Genomic DNA, 18184 nt, shown 5'->3' on the forward strand with positions numbered 1-18184 from the left:
TAAAATCAAATCCTCTGTGCAATGGATAACCAGAAATATATATGGGTTCGTGCCTGATTACGAATGGGGAAGGTCTGAGAGCACCCCCAATTCGTTCGAGTGCAAGCACTTGGTCTCTTATGCCATTTTCATTAACTCCAAAGAAGTTTGGGTAAAAATCATCATGTGAAATGGGAACAATCCTCAGGATTCGTCTACCTAAGCATGCATTTCCTGAGGATAAAATAATAAGCACACATAAAATAAAATGAAAGATGTGTCACCTAAGCATAGCTAGGTTATGAGTGACATGCCTAATAGGTGTCTAAGTTCTGATGTGCAAACACATGCAAGCTATAGCTAAAAGGTATAGGATCAGTACTAGAAAGTAAGAAAAACACATGAAAACATATAATAACAATACAACAAATCCTAAGACTCTAAATTATTAGCCCGAGTCTTCGGATGGTCTGGTATTCATCCAAAGAAGCCTACGTATCCCCGCCTCCACGGGAATCAAGGCAACATAGTTCTCCGCGCCTATTCTAAGCTAGGATGCCTAAGACACCTAGACCTCTATCCTAGACTCGATCTAAAAGACCGGACTAGTTATTAAAGTTTCTTGTACAATTATTTAAATTCCAGTGAATGGTGGATTTTAGGACACCCTATATGCCCTAACTAAATGCAGATTAGCCCTAAGCTAATGCAGGTGGTTCCTACAACCTATGTGTAACTAGGCTGTGTTTCCTAAGGAAAACAAAGGGTGGACTAGCGTATCCTATTCTAGTCATCACTCGGCGATGTGGATCGCCGACTGATCGGACGGAGGCGCTCCTATAACTCTAGGACAGACCCCTAACTCTAAAACAAGCACACAACAAACAATCAATCAAACAACCTATCAAAAGAAAAACCTAACTCTAAAACTCTCTATCTAGGAGAAATTCCTAACTCTAGAGGAAGATCTTTTGAAAACAAAGTTTTAAAGGTTGCTTATTCAAAAGATTTAAAAAAAAAAATGCTATTTACAAAAGTTTGGCTGGACTTGGGATATAAATCCCAAGCTGCACTACGTACCTCGGAAGAGGATCAAGTCAACGTAGTTCGAAACGAACTCTCAAACTAACAAACACTTACAGCAAATCAACTATTTTTTATGTTTTAAGTTTCTAATGTTTTTGAGATTTTTAATGATTTCAATGCTTATGGATTTTAAAATTTCTGATATTTTCACCCTTTTGGCCAAAGACCGGAGGGAATATACAAAGCAAAACCCTAGGGCCAAACCGTAGGGTGAATAAGGGCTATGCTCTAATAATACCATTATAAGAGCAAATGAGTCAAAGACTCTCTAATAACAGCACAAAGGAAGCAACCGAGTCAAAGACTCTCTAATAAGAGCAACTGAAGGATAAATGAGTCAAAGACTCTAATAAAAGCAACTAAATGATAAATGAGTCAAAGACTCCAATAACACTGCAAATGAGTCAAAGACTCTCTAAAAGAAAAGGAACACGAGTCAAAGACTCTAATAACACCAGCTAAGGATAAATGGGTCAAAGACTCTCTAAAAGAAACGGAAACATGAGTCAAAGACTCCCAAAAACAACAACTAAAAGATAAGTGAGTCAAAGACTCTCTGAAAGAAATGGAAACACGAGTCAAAGACTCCTACAAACACCAACTAAAGGATAAATGAGTCAAAGACTCTCTAAAAGAAACGGAGCGCGAGTCAAAGACTCTAAACCAACCAACTAAAGGATAAATGAGTCCAAGACTCTCTAAAAGAAATGGAAACATGAGTCAAAGACTACAATAACACCGACTAAAGGATAAATGAGTCAAAGACTCTAAAAGAAAAGGAATGCGAGTCAAAGACTCTAAAACACGAACTAAAGGATAAATGAGTCAAAGACTCTCCAAAAGAAATGGAAATACGAGTCAAAGACTCCAAAAAACACCAACTAAAGGATAAATGAGTCAAAGACTCTCTAAAAGAAAAGGAACACGAGTCAAAGACTCCACTAATACCAACTAAAAGATAAATGAGTCAAAGACTCTCTAGAAAAACCAATAAGAGAAAGATTGAGTCAAAAACTCTTTAATAACACCACCTGAAAGACAAACAGTCAAAGACTCTCCTATAACATCACCTAAAAGGCAAATGAGTCAAAGACTCTCCTATAACACCACCTAAAAGGCGAATGAGTCAAAGACTCTCTAATAACACCATCTAAAGGATCAATGAGTCAAAGACTCTCTAATCAAGGGCTGACTCCTATGGGAATGGACTATCGAATAAGGAGAAGCTCACAAGTAAAAAAGGAATAAGAATTTGTGCACATTTGGCAGAGGTAAAACACCCAGCCAGGCCGGATAGCTACTTAGCCCTAGGGTGCAACAAATGTGCGCCCAGTACCCCATAAGGGTAGGAGTATGAAGCCAAGCCGAGTAGGGTGTTCTCCCAAAAACCAAACGACGCACAAAGAGGAGAACTAGCGAGAGAATGAGACCGGGTGGGTCTCCCAAACACACACAAAGATGGGCTCCAACTAACCTTATCATTGCCCTTGCAAGGGGTAAGCAAGGCGAAGACAACTAATTGACCAAATTGGTCTCTAATTAACAGAGGTATAATTGAGGTGCAACCTCAAAGAGGATTCTACAAATGAGGCCAAGCAGGCCTTCTAAAGGCTAATTACTTACAAAGCCAAGACAGATGACTCCCTAATAACATCAATAAAGATCAAATGAGTCAAAGACTCCCCCGATAACATCACCACACAAACGAATGATTCAAAGGCTCTCTAAATGAGGCAAGGCATGCCTCCTATAGGTACACCATTTATCAAAATCAAAGCAACCTTCTTGAGGTTAAGCCAAAAATGATAAACAATAATAATAGCAATCATAGCATGATAAACAACATTAATTATCCCAGACCAGCCGCTGGGTAGCCTAATGAAGTAAAACAATACTAAACACTCCAAAGCCAACCACAAACCCAAATACGGGGACTCCAATGAAATCAGATGATGCCAAAGTAATCATCTGATTTCCTACACATATAATATTTTTACAAACCGCCTTGAAATCAGACGATATTCGTGTCAAGGACATCGAATAGTGCAAATCATCTGATTTCCTTCTTCCATTAAACAATTTATTTAAAAGGGAATTAATTAGCCCAGACCAGCCGCTGGGTAGCCTAATGAAGTAAAAACAATATCAAACACTTCAAAACCAACCACAAACACCACCCCAATATGGGGATGAAATCAGATGATGCTAAAGTAATCATCTGATATCATAATACACATGATAATATTTCTAATCCTGCCTTGAGATCAGACAGTACTCATGTCGATAATATCGAATAGAGTAGTCATCTGATCTCCTTCTTCCCTAAACAATTTAAAATAAAAAGGAATGGGTATAATAAGCTTTGAGATAATCTCACCTGAACACCATTTATTACCGTCTTCAAACCCTAACTCAAAGCTTAGTACAAGAGAAGAATATTAAAATTTTTAACAGATTATACAAATGCATCAAATGATATTTCTGATTTTTATAAATTTTGATGCAAAAAAAACAGTGAGCCGCAAAACACAAAGATGGGCTCCAAGTAACCTTATCATTGCCCTAGAATCAATGCCCCGGAACAGACAAAACTGTGCTAGATATAAAACTTTAGAGAAGATAGAAGGGCACAATCAATAAGCAACAAGAAAAGGAAACATAACAAAGTTGGAAAAGAAAAGATTGATAAAGCAGTTTATTTTTTTAGGAAAGCTAATAGTATTTTAAACTTGATTACACATACTGTTCTGGATACATTGCTCTCTAGGAAAACAAACAAAAAAAAACAGAGAGGCACTTGCGTAAGAACATGACAGCAGCCTCTGTGGAACCAGAATATTGTTCAATTTGCCGTGTGTTGGAATGACCAAAGTGTAACTGAATTATACAAGAGTGTCAAATAGCCGACAAAATTTCACCAACAAAATAAAAGGGACTCCTGGTTACCATGGGAACAGATACCCAATAGTGGAAGCGAAATGAAAACAAAAATATCACAACAGAATACAGAACAATTTTGTATAGGCAACCAGGAGCTTCCAGCCTTCCCAAAAGAAAAGCAAAATTGCATGACCAATCAATGCCAAAAATTACACATGCTGGGATGGAAAGACAGAAAATAAAAAAAAAGAATGCAGAACATCGGCCTAACCTGGTTTGTTGGCACCAAGCGCAAATGGCTAATGAGCCTTCATCGGAGAAAGGGGGCGGTTCACCGGATTCCAACAATTTGGTAGGAGAAAATGGGGGTGGAGGTGACCGACGGCTAATGGTGGTAGAAGTAGAAATCGGAAGAAGAAAAAGAAAAAGAGGGTGGTGTTGACCGGTGGTGGTAATGGGAAAGGGGTGAGATGGGGTGGTAGCGGAGGAGCTTTGGTGGCTGAGATGGATGAAGGGGTAGCTAGTGGTGGTGGAGATAGGATCGGGTGGTGGGGATTGGATCGGAGGTAGCAACAGATCTTAGGGGAAAATGAAAGGGGTTTGGGGTTTTGGGGTTTTGCAGAGAAGAAGAAGGTGGGGTTGCTGGTGGTCGGAGGTGGCTGGTGATGGTAGAGGTTGCAGATGGAGGTTGGAAATGGTGACAGCTTAGATTCCGGTGGCTTGTGGTGGCCGGCGGCGATGGGATTACCGGATTCCGGTAGGGGAGAAGATGGTGGGGCCGGAGAAAAGGAGATGGCCGGCGAGCTCTCTTTCTCTCTCTCTCTCTCTCTCTCTCTCTCTCTCTCTCTTCTCAGATCTGAGATCTCAGATCTGAGATTTCAAATTTCAGATATGAGATTTCAGATCTCAGATCCTGGAATCTAGCCATGATCGGCCAGAGCTTGGAGGTGGGAGAGGTGGCGGTGAAGGAAATAGAAGAAGAAGAAGAAGTGGAGGTGGTGGTGGGATTTGAAACGAAGCTCCGGCAAGGAGATCGGGGAAGAAAAAAAAATGGAAAACCCCTTTTCCAATTTTTCTTTCGTTCTTCCTCTCTTTCCAAATTTTCAACGAAAATGGGAAATCTCTCCTCCTCCCCTCTGTTCTTCGCGATTTTTTTTTATATTAAAAATAAGGGCGCTGATATCCGCACTACCCATTTGATGGGCGCACAAATGTTGATGGGCGCGCGAATCAAGCGCGGCTCGGACGAAATTATGCACCCCCCTTTACACATAAATGATATATTTACCTCCCTTTTTTTTCATGGGCAGCCCCCCTTTTCAGATGAATCACCCTCCTTTTGGATTCGCATTGCGCTCATTCTCCTGGCTCGTTCACTGAGCAAACGCCCCCGGATCTCGACGAAATTTTACGGAGACCTACGGGAGACCTTAAGCTACCCTAGCGTTCAATTTGGGACCCCAGCTCACTGATTTGACAAGGTTTCACATCAACACTACGAATTTGGGTCCGGTCAAAATGGGGTGTCTACAGATGCCCCTCTTTGGCAGAGCGTGCTTGTCACGCGAATGGCAAAGCTGAACAGACGACACATTTTGACTGACCCGAAAGCAAAGCAAATTTTTGGGTTTTCAGTTTTGAAACGATATTCACAAAGATAAAACTCTACCAACAATAGGGAGATAGCCTCTCACCGACTCTTAACTCGGCAACTAAGACAACTCAAAGAGATAGTCTCTCCCTAATACTCATGACTCAACTATCTAAACTAGTTAACAAAAAACGAACGAACGATTACAAAAACACAAACACTTCTTCTTCCTTTTTTATCAGGCTAAGCCAAAGTAAACATAACAATTGCTCAAAGAGCACCAACCAAACAAACAAACAAATCATTCCAATCACTCAAAGAGTTTTCATTTTTTTTTAGAAACCACAAAGTAACTTGTCTAAGACAAGCATAAATCCAAACAGTCAAAGAGTTTACTTTTTTTTTTTTTACCACCGAGTTTTTATCCTGGAATCGACAGCCAGAAAACACCCGACATAACAAAGTTAGAGGTCGAGGGAAGAAACAAAGTCTATAACAATACAAAGCTAGGAGCAAGGAGATACATCGAGTTTTTATCCTAGAGTCGATAGCCAGAAAACACCTGACATAACAAAGTTAGAGGTCGAAGGAAGAAACAATGGCTATAACATAGCAAAGCTAGGAGCCAAGGAGATACATCGAGTTTTTATCCTGGAATCGAGAGCCAGAAAATACCTGACATAACAAAGTTAGAGGTCGAGGGGAGAAACAATGGCTATAACATAGCAAAGCTAGGAGCCAAGGAGATACATCGAGTTTTTATCCTGAAATCGAGAGCCAGAAAACACCTGACATAACAAAGTTAGAGGTCGAGAGAAGAAACAATGGCTATAACATAGCAAAGCTAGGAGCCAAGGAGATACATCAAGTTTTTATCCTGGAATCGAGAGCCAGAAAAAACCTGACATAACAAAGTTAGAGGTCGAGGGAAGAAACAATGGCTATAACATAGCAAAGCTAGGAGCCAAGGAGATACATCGAGTTTTTATCCTGGAATCGAGAGCCAGAAAACACCTGACATAACAAAGTTAGAGGTCGAGGGGAGAAACAATGGCTATAACATAGCAAAGCTAGGAGCCAAGGAGATACATCGAGTTTTTATCCTGGAATCGAGAGCCAGAAAACACCTGACATAACAAAGTTAGAGGTCAAGGGGAGAAACAATGGCTATAACATAGCAAAGCTAGGAGCCAAGGAGATACATCGAGTTTTTATCCTGGAATTGAGAGCCAGAAAACACTTGACATAACAAAGTTAGAGGTCGAGGGGAGAAACAATGGCTATAACATAGCAAAACTAGGAGCCAAGGAGATACATCGAGTTTTTATCCTGGAATCGAGAGCCAGAAAACACCTAACATAACAAAGTTAGAGGTCGAGGGAAGAAACAATGGCTATAACATAGCAAAGCTAGGAGCCAAGGAGATACATCGAGCTTTTATCCTGGAATCGAGAGCCAGAAAACACCTGACATAACAAAGTTAGAGGTCGAGAGAAGAAACAATGGCTATAACATAGCAAAGCTAGGAGCCAAGGAGATATATCGAAAATCTTTCAAAAGGAATGAAGAATTTATCATCTATGATCAAATTCACTAATGGGCCAGTCATCTCTTACCGAGAATAACTAAGAGTGCACGATCTTTGCTGAAAGCAAAACTCAAGTAGATTGATGAGATTTTTAGGTGTTGACTCTCTTTAACAGGTGAAAAGCATTCTGATGAGGTTTGAAGGATGCAGGAGTAGATTCTATACTCCGCTGGGAATTGAAGTTTCTGAAACTGACTCCTGAAGGTACAATTTGATCAAGGAATTCAACTCAAAGAGTATGCTCAAGCTTCTCTGGTTTCTATTGGCTAAGAATAGATATCTCAGTTATCATTGTGTAATATCTTTTATGACGCAAGTCATAAAAGATGCCCCTAGTATGATGCACTTCCATGACAAGGTCTTAAGAAAGCAGAGTTTGCATGAGTTCTTTCTCTGGTATATGGGTAAAACCATCTCCACAAAGGCTGAATGTAAACAATCTTCCTTTTGCTCAATGCTTGAGGCTTTGATGTCTCTGACAAGTTTGAACAAAATGTGACTTGTCTCTTCCTTGATTCATAAACCAGGATCTACTTTGAATTTTCTTCGCATTTCAGAAGGTATACACCCGTTTTTTCCAGTGCCATACACTATGGACTTTAGAAGAAAATGAATATCAATGAAAAATAGACTTCTAAGGACTCAACAAAGAAGATGCAGATTATTCAAGGGACTTGACTCACTTTTGATTCACCCTTAGATCTAATGTGTTATTTTGTTATGATAAGCTAGCCACCCTTAAAATAATTTCGAAAACCATGTCAAGAGGCACTAATTTCCTCCATCAGGATTTTCGTCATGGTTATTACCCCCTTCGGGTTGCTTAGTCTTAATGCCCCTAGTTTAGAAAGGTGTCAAAGTAAGTCTCACTGACACTACTTGGATTCCAAGATCCTGCCCTGTATAGTGATTGCTTCTTCATCTCTTCGAATCTCCTCTAGTGGGAACTCATGATTATTGCATTCCAGATTTCTGGTCTAGCAAACCATTTGCTTCAGCTTTTGCCTGGAATTCTCATACTACTCAAACTTCAGAGTTCTCCATAATCGAGGAACTCCTTCCATGTCTTATCAGCTCACTTTTTGAGAAGTCTTCGCCTCTGACTGAATTGCCTCTTCAAGTTTTCAATCCAGTAGACCGCTACCCTCATTTTGCATAAGCCAACTCCTTTGGTTGTAGACTTAGCAAGAAAATGGTTCTCATTTTTCTCTAGGCCGCCCTTTCGGGTTTTTAACCTAGTGGGTCTTCAGACTCTCGTTCTTTTCATTTCTTTCTGTTTTTTTTTTTATTCGCCTTGAACCTTTGCTTGTTTCACCAGAAGGACTTTCTAGGTGGTCTTGGGTTCAAAATGGTTAGATATCAAAAGCTCAAACGATTTGTGAACCGAATCTGGTCTTGCCAGACTACCTACGTACCCCAAAAATGGAGGATCAGGTCCGCGTAGTTCGCTTTAGGGTTTACAAAGAATGGTTTAGCTTTTAAGCTTCAAAATTTTAAAAGGGGAATGATTTAGCTTTTATCCCCAAGGTTGACCGAATCTGAATTAATCAGACTGCCTACGTACCCCTGAAGAGATGGGGATCAGGTCAGAACGTAGTTCAAACTCATAAAAAAAAATGCCCCTGGTTTATAATGTGGTTAAAAAAAAATGGTTTGATTTGAATTTTTGGCCCAAAGGGTTTACAAACGAATTTTTAAACGTTAGGATTTTGGCTATAAAGGCTCAAACGTCCAAGGATGACCTTCTGGTGTTTTGGTGCACAAGCTCTTTTGCTTAAGGTTCAAAGACTTTGAATATTTTTATCGAGGAGTCTGGCGGTTTTCTGGCAAGACTTTAACCATGGTGCTCCATTCTCTTCTCGAGATCTTGAATTCATGCTCAAGATTCTTCAACTTTCAATTGTCTCCAAATAGTAAAGACGATTCTCATCTGCGATTTATCTCATTGACTCCATCATCTGGGTCTTTGATATTCCAAAAGAATTGTCATATGGACACATTCCCTTCTCTTTGTCTTTCTCTCATATTCTAAACATTAAAAAATGTCCTTTTTTTTTTTAATATTCCACCTCAAAATCATAATGAAAATATACAGCCCAATTGTTCTTTTAGGGCTCAAATCTATGACTTCATTTTAAGAAAGTCTTCTCTCAATTTTTCATCAGCTCCACAGGATGTCCAATGTCCATCTCTCTTGAATTTTGCTCTTTGACCCTATGTCTCAAACAAATGGAGTCTTGCTTTGCACCATACCCCGGCATTCACCCGGTTTATCCTTATAGGATCCAGCAAGACTACCTCAAACCCCTATAAACAGGTTTATCAATTCCTCGCTCTCTTCGGGAGATAAAGTTTTGCCAATCCATCCTTCCCGAGTTTCAGATTTCGATACCACTATCAATGGCTTCGATTTCTTCTTCAAGTGGCTATGCTAGACGCTCTTCATCTCATTTGACCATTTTTCAGATCTTGAGAGAAATTTCGTCTGCATTCTCATCCGAGAAGGGTGTCGGGTGTCTTTAGTTATTTTAAACATTAGATCCAAGAGTGAATCATAAGAATATCAAAGATACAAAACAAACAATTTTATTGAATTGCAAACTGTAAGTACATCAGTAACTTTTGACGCGCCTCAACGGGCTCTACATTGAACTTAACAAAAGACTGGACATTGACTCAATAAGACGACTGACAAACACTACATATTCTGAATTATTAATGACACTGCTAGACTTACCAACTTTGAAGCAAGAGTTGGCATAGACTCGACAAAAAAAACATACTTCAAAAAAAAAAAAAAAAAAAAAAAAAAACTGGACGCTTCATAAACAAGAAACTAGCACTGAAAGTTTACAGGTAACCCGTCTTCCTCCATCATGATGACAGCTACTGAGTTCGATCCCGAAGTAGGAATTTCGGAAAGGGCAATCCCACCAAGTCCGGATGACCTGGCTTGTACTGATTTTCATTCTCTGGCATAGGCGGAGTCTTCTTAGTTATGCTTAACTCCTTCTGATTCTCAATCATCAGCTCTTTTCCTTTTAAAGCCTTATTGTCACTCGGCGCTGAGGTATGAGCAAGAACAGCGGATTCTGCCTGCCACTGAATGAGCTCATCATTTTCAAATCTCAAAACATATGGAGTACGCTTAGGTTCACTTGGCCCTGGAGTAATGGAAGCAGGAATGACTGGCTTTGTGAAAGACAAGATAAACTTATCTTTGTCAGTTATCGGAATAGGTGGATCACTTTTCGGCGCAGGCTTTGATGCAGGTTTTGGCCTGGGTTTCTGAATGAAACTGAGTTCATGGATAACATGAGGGTCATTGTCTATTACATTCTGGATCTTATGCTTCAACACCTCACAATAATTGGTATCATGATCAAAACACTGGTGATATAAACAATATCTCTTACTACTATGCTTCTCTGAGTTTTTCAAAGGGCTTAAACGGGAAGGTAAAATGAATTTTCTGATTCTGACCAACTCCCTTACAGCAGCTTCATATGTACAGGGTAATTTTGTGAATTCTCTTCTGTGCTTCCTAGTTGATTCCTCTTTCAGAACAAGGGGTTTGTTTAGCGGCTGATGAGAAGTTCCAATGTAATTCATGTCCTTCGAAGCATTGAGGTATTTCTTTCCTTCTGAAAAACCAATTCCTGTTTCAAACATCTTACTCCGTTTCTGCTTGAGTGATTCTTGCCTGCCATTAAAGAACTCATTTATATTTCCCGAGGAAAAATGATCAAGGAACCTCTCAACTACATCTTTCAGGCTGTTAATCTCCCTTGGGTTCAAACTGCCGTACCATTTCCTAGCCATCCCAGTTAAAGAGAGTGGGAATAGCAATGCCATCTGGTTTGGAAATAATCCTTGACCTTCTAAAAGAGTAATGAATAATATCAAATGTCTCTTTGGACATCCTATCCCATCATATTCGTCGAACTCTGGAATCTCAAATTCAGGAGGGAGGGTGACATCTGGGAAAAATATGGAGTCGTGAAGGTCAAGCTCCTTTTCGTTCTGAACTCTTGTATCCTCATTATTAAGGTCTAACAGCCCGAGTTCTTCTAACAATGATTTTCCTTTATCCACCTGGGTCATATTTCTGCTACACTTCTCTTCGGCACGCAATGCATCATCAACATCTACTGATAACTTCACAAGCTGACTTGAACTTGTAATCATTGAAGGGTCCGGGATAATCAGATTCTCAGAAACTGGTAACTTCTCTTTTGCTTGAATTTTCAAATGGGTCATGTCTTCTTTCATCCCTGTTACCTCCGTGCAGAGGGTTTTCAACATGTCTCTTATCTTCATTAACACTTCCTCAGATTCAGTCATTTAGTAAAGACCGGGCGAAACAGGTGAAGACTATATCTGGTAGAATAAGCGAAGCAAAAGGCTACCTGAATCAAAAGAGTTTGGAAATGGTTAGTCTTATGGATAGACAGTCATTTGCTGAACCCAGACTTTTGAATTGGAAGTGCACACACTAGATCAATGGTCCCGGGATAAAAAAATTCTAGACAAATAGAGATAGAGTAATCTTGAGCACATCAATGGGCATGTTAATTTGGAAAGAATCCTCAATCTACTCCTTAAGGTGTTCTTTGGGTATAACTGCTCTATTTTTATGCGAAAGAGTCAGGAACGATAAATATCCCTAATCAAAATAAGTTTCGATCTCAGCAATGATCATGCACTCAAAGAATACCGGTAAGATCAAACTTTTTCATCAATGATTTCGATATGATCCAAGGGTAAAAGATATATGATAGGTAAACATGGATCAATGAAAAATCAATGGCTCAGATAATAAACCATGGCCATAAGAATGACAAAAGTAGGGTCAAGGACCAGATCTAAAATCTGAATGATGGATATCAACAACTATATGATCAATATGATCAGAAATGATAGACCATGGTCATAAGGACAGCAACCGAGCTATCGGCCAGATCTCAAGATAACACAGGTAAGGATCTAATCTTACTGAGCCATGTATATATGGGAATCAAGACAAAGTAGACTGACTCCAAAGGATAGCAATCATGCTCAACATGTGTTGCGAAAAATTCGGCAGCACAACGGCTATACAAGGAAGTCAAGGTAAGGCAAACTCATGGTTTTCCTAATTCTAAGAAATAGCGGTTATGCTCAAAATGTTCTGGACCAAATTCGGCAGCATAACGACGCTAAACAAGGAAGTAAGGTAGGGTAAACTCATGGCTTTCCTAACTCTAAGAGATAGCGGTCATGCTCAAAATATTCTGGATAAAATCCGGCAGCATAACGGCTAGACAAAGGATTCCCACAACTCAACTAAAGGTATATGAACAACGGTGGTAGGATAAACTCGGAATATGGTTACCAGAGAAAGGTGACCAAATGAAGGACCGACCAAAGGTGAGAGCATATATGACAACGGGTCAAATCCTATAATCAACAGATCAAAGGACAAAACCAGGTCAAGGATATGGCAAGCAAAAGCCATTGACTAGATCTATATCTGAATAACGAATGGATATAACCAATTGAAATGAATAAGGAACTCTAACTAAGAGGAGAACCCTAATATACATAATCAGTATTTATAAGTATATACACATACACACAAATCCTAACCAGGGACACCAGCCCTAATTCTAATCTAGCGGAGTCAAGAAAATGTCGACTCAAGACAGACTGATGAGTGTACTAGGACCATGTTGTAGCCATATAAAATGAGCTACCCTAGTCTACAAATGGGGCAAAGCTCCTAACTCTAGGCTCCACATGTGTAAGCAACACACGTTCGACCCTATATGAATGCAATACAGATGTATATAAACACAGGTACTTCCTAGTTGGATTTCACTAGGCCAGTAAGTATATACATAATATATAAAACAAAGTAAGGCTCCGGACTAAATCTAATGGGTATCATGCGTATGAAACATACTTAACATGTATAACACAAGTACGCCCCATGTTATACATAGTATGCTTCATTGCTCATCGGCTGCTGTAGACAAAAGTACGCCCAATGTCTACGGCTGCAGCACCGGCGCATAGCTTGAAAATAGATACAACAGTCCCGTCAGGGTAATGAACTCCCAGTCTGGCACGCACTGTATCTATTTTCGTAGAGCCAAGAATAATGAAAATCAATGAAAATGTAGAGAATAAACAATATAATAACATATGGTATGCAGTGTGTGAATCCCTTGTTTTAATTATGCACCTATCTGGTGCCCCTGGATTCTAACGATAGAGTTCCCATTTAAAATGATTTAATCCCAAATTTCTCCAAAGTTAGTAAAAATGGCATTTTTATAGAGTTAGGCAATGTTTCAAAAACTCCCCAGCAGAGTCGTCAGCCTGTGGACCCCGATCCGAGATAGCGGCGAGGGAACGGGTCCCTAACACCCTCTCTGGATCATCCACGTGTGAAGGAGAGCTCTACCAAGGAACTCTTGAAACGGATGCCACCCTCATAGCATAGCACGAGTGGCGATGTAAAAAGAAAGAGATATGTCTCGATCCGGAGCCAAGGCTCGAAACCGAGACATACCTGAAATAAACTCAGAGTCGCCATCCATGGATATGCCATGGAACCCTAAAATCAAATCCTCTGTGCAATGGATAACCAGAAATATATATGGGTTCGTGCCTGATTACGAATGGGAAAGTCTGAGAGCACCCCCAATTCGTTCGAGTGCAAGCACTTGGTCTCTTATGCCATTTTCATTAACTCCAAAGAAGTTTGGGTAAAAATCATGTGAAATGGGAACAATCCTCAGGATTCGTCTACCTAAGCATGCATTTTCTGAGGATAAAATAATAAGCACACATAAAATAAAATGAAAGATGTGTCACCTAAGCATAGCTAGGTTATGAGTGACATGCCTAATAGGTGTCTAAGTTCTGATGTGCAAACACATGCAAGCTATAGCTAAAAGGTATAGGATCAGTACTAGAAAGTAAGAAAAACACATGAAAACATATAATAACAATACAACAAATCCTAAGACTCTAAATTATTAGCCCGAGTCTTCGGATGGTCTGGTATTCATCCAAAGAAGCCTACGTATCCCCGCCTCCACGGGAATCAAGGCAACGTAGTTCTTCGCGCCTATTCTAAGCTAGGATGCCTAAGACACCTAGACCTCTATCCTAGACTCGATCTAAAAGACCGGACTAGTTATTAAAGTTTCTTGTACAATTATTTAAATTCCAGTGAATGGTGAATTTTAGGACACCCTATATGCCCTAACTAAATGCAGATTAGCCCTAAGCTAATGCAGGTGGTTCCTACAACCTATGTGTAACTAGGCTGTGTTTCCTAAGGAAAACAAAGGGTGGACTAGCGTATCCTATTCTAGTCATCACTCGGCGATGTGGATCGCCGACTGACCGGACGGAGGCGCTCCTATAACTCTAGGACAGACCCCTAACTCTAAAACAAGCACACAACAAACAATCAATCAAACAACCTATCAAAAGAAAAACCTAACTCTAAAACTCTCTATCTAGGAGAAATTCCTAACTCTAGAGGAAGATCTTTTGAAAACAAAGTTTTAAAGGTTGCTTATTCAAAAGATTTTTAAAAAAATGCTATTTACAAAAATTTGGCTGGACTTAGGATATAAATCCCAAGCTGCACTACGTACCTCGGAAGAGGATCAAGTCAACGTAGTTCGAAACGAACTCTCAAACTAACAAACACTTACAGCAAATCAACTATTTTTTATGTTTTAAGTTTCTAATGTTTTTGAGATTTTTAATGATTTCAATGCTTATGGATTTTAAAATTTCTGATGTTTTCACCCTTTTGGCCAAAGACCGGAGGGAATATACAAAGCAAAACCCTAGGGCCAAACCGTAGGGTGAATAAGGGAAACTATGCTCTAATAATACCATTATAAGAGCAAATGAGTCAAAGACTCACTAATAACAGCACAAAGGAAGCAACCGAGTCAAAGACTCTCTAATAAGAGCAACTGAAGGATAAATGAGTCAAAGACTCTCTAATAAAAGCAACTAAATGATAAATGAGTCAAAGACTCCAATAACACTGCAAATGAGTCAAAGACTCTCTAAAAGAAAAGGAACACGAGTCAAAGACTCTAATAACACCAGCTAAGGATAAATGAGTCAAAGACTCTCTAAAAGAAACGGAAACATGAGTCAAAGACTCCCAAAAATAATAACTAAAAGATAAGTGAGTCAAAGACTCTCTGAAAGAAATGGAAACACGAGTCAAAGACTCCTACAAACACCAACTAAAGGATAAATGAGTCAAAGACTCTCTAAAAGAAACGGAGCGCGAGTCAAAGACTCCAAAACAACCAACTAAAGGATAAATGAGTCCAAGACTCTCTAAAAGAAATGAAAACATGAGTCAACGACTCCAATAACACCGACTAAAGGATTGTGGGACATGATCCCGCGAGAGGGGCGTGGGGCGCGAGCCGCCGCGCGCTCTCTCTTGGTCTCTCGTTCCCACGCGATTGGCGTGTGCATTTTATTTGTTGATTTGAATTCGTCTTTCCTGTGAACTTGGGATCACTAAGGCAATCCGAATTCCACACGAAAGAGATTGACAGAGTCGCCACCTAGATGTGGGATCTAGGACTCATAATTAACCAGAAATCTAGACTCGCTACCTGGTTACGAGAATGGAAGGTATGGGGAGTTATCCACCACATGCACCATTCTTGCCCGATAATCGGTCTTCGATTCCAAAAGCTAACTCTTTTAAATTTATTTTAAATGGCTCATTCAACTCTATGTTATTGTGCGAACTAAGTGACATGCATCCTATGATCTAATTTCAATGTGAATCCTAGATGTGTATCTTGATTTATTAATTTGTCTGGATTCATTCTAAGTGAAAGTTCTCCTAGAATTCTAATTTCATGGAAAACCCTAACTGATTTGATTAAGTATTTACAAGAAAATTAATATACAAAACACCACAATTTGTTGTGGTGCCGACTCGCGGGTGGTATGCCATCAGACATCCAAGCTGCCTACGTACCCAAGCCTCACTGGGATCAGAGTCGACGTAGTTCGGTGCACCTAAGCCAAGCTACTTATGCCTAACTCAACTAGGACACCGACTTAGACGGATTTGACTGTTTCAACAGTTTTAAAAGTAGTTCTTTAATTCAAGTTGAGGATTTTATTATCTTAGGATTTCATCTAAGATGCTGTATGATTCTTATCTAAATGCAAGTTGTTCCTTAGACTAATGCAGGTTTGCCTACATCCTAGTTTACTAGGCTTGTCTTAAGGAAAGATTGGGCGACTAGTGTAACTAGATCTATGGTACGGTTGCTATTCATAGCAAGCGTCCGTGATGAGGCTGGACTCCTAACTCTAGGACTCCCTAAAACCTAGGACACGGCACGACACCAGTGTTCCTAAATTGGGCTCTAATGGTTCTTAGATTGGAAACCATAATCCAATGGTTCCGAAAGACACAAGATAAATCGATTTAAGTTCTCGAGGTTAATGAGTTTCAGATTTCGAAGATTTTCAGTTTCTAGACATTTAAGGATTACCAATGGTTCTAGGGTTCACCAATTTCGGCCTTGAATGGCATCCAAATGAGGGAATCGTGCGCTCTTTCCTTGTGCAATTTAATACTTAGGTTATAGCATCTTATTGCCTGGCAGAATCTCAGGATTTCCGTGGACAATAACCTCGGAGCCAACAACATGCTATAACTTAAATATTCAAATTGTCAAAGATCAAGTTGCAATTGGGATACGATTATGGATGCACTGGCCATTTTTCCAGGAAAATCTAAAGATCCTAAAATTTCTGTTTCAATGGATTAAGGAGTGAACATGTGACAGAATTTTAAAGTTCTTTAGGAATTTTTATATGATTTTCAATTAATTTCGAATTTTCCATGGATTTTATCAATTTTAAGCATATGAGCGGTTTTACAAGTGAAATTGTTGCAAATAAATTCGAAATGATTTGAAATTTCTACAGCAGCAAGATGAAAATGTATGTAGCTTACAGGATGAGTTTTACATATTTTTACATTAAATTCACATTTAATCTTGATTAAACCATTAAATGTCCAGATTGCACAATTAACACATAAACTAGTAGAAATATAACTCTAAATTCTATGAAATTTCTACAGAAATACTATATGAATCAAAATAGCATGCAGTGAGATTTTCATGAATTTTAGAAATTATTTACTACCAATTTCGGATTTTACAATTTCCAGACCAGATTATAAATTAACACTACATCCCATATTAAAACAGATTCAAATCACACGAAAATTTTACAGTAACAAGTAATATGGAAGATAAGACTACTGTAAAACTTTTATGAATTTTAATGATGATCTGATGTTAGTAAAAATTCTCCTAAAATCTGATAAGTTTCAAAGAAAATATTAAATAATATACCAAATAAACTCCAAAAATCTTTAAAAATTCATGGTAAAATGAATCAGTAACATATTATTTTCCCACGAAATTTCATTAATTTTAGAATCTGTTTGGTATATAATTTAATTTTTCTTCATCAAAAGATGTTTTTTGAAGAGTTTTCCATTTTTAAAACACAATTTGCGGAAAAAATCAGAATAATTCGGAAAAATACGGAAATATTTCGAGAACAATGCACCTACCTGTAGTGAAGATCTTGCCGCCGCCGATCCGATCCGCCGTCTTTCGCTTTCTCTGTGGTGAAGATCTTGCCGCCGCCGATCCGATCCGCCGTCTTTCGCTTTCTCTTAGAGGGAGGGATTGGGGAGGGATTTGAAAAGATTAATGGAAGAAGAATATCTTAGAGAAAATGATGGAGGGAGTGGTTGGAAGAGATAATGGAAGAGAAAGAGATAATGGAAGATAAATTTCTTTTTTTTTTCTCCTCTTCCTATGGATGGGAAGGGAGATATATATAGGGAGAGAAAGAGAGAGAGAGAGAGATATGTTGGTGGAGAGCTCATCATGTTGTCCCTCTTAGTGGAGAATCCATCATTATTGTTCTTAGTGGAGGGCCCATCATGTTTCTTAGTGGAGAGTCCATCATTATTGCTC

General features: G+C 39.2%; 1 protein-coding gene and 1 long non-coding RNA gene across 5 annotated transcripts in view; one reads left to right on the forward strand and one right to left on the reverse strand.

Moving 5' to 3' along the window:
* Positions 1-18184, reverse strand: part of LOC143863925 (uncharacterized) — a 48310-nt gene that overhangs the window by 8425 nt on the left and 21701 nt on the right. The window lies entirely within an intron of this gene.
* Positions 1-18184, forward strand: part of LOC143863989 (secoisolariciresinol dehydrogenase-like) — a 38632-nt gene that overhangs the window by 4971 nt on the left and 15477 nt on the right. The window lies entirely within an intron of this gene.

Source organism: Tasmannia lanceolata, unplaced genomic scaffold, assembly GCF_043159265.1.
Source record: "Tasmannia lanceolata isolate RefF3 unplaced genomic scaffold, GAP_Taslan_0.1 ptg000044l, whole genome shotgun sequence".
NCBI classification, from domain to species: domain Eukaryota; kingdom Viridiplantae; phylum Streptophyta; class Magnoliopsida; order Canellales; family Winteraceae; genus Tasmannia; species Tasmannia lanceolata.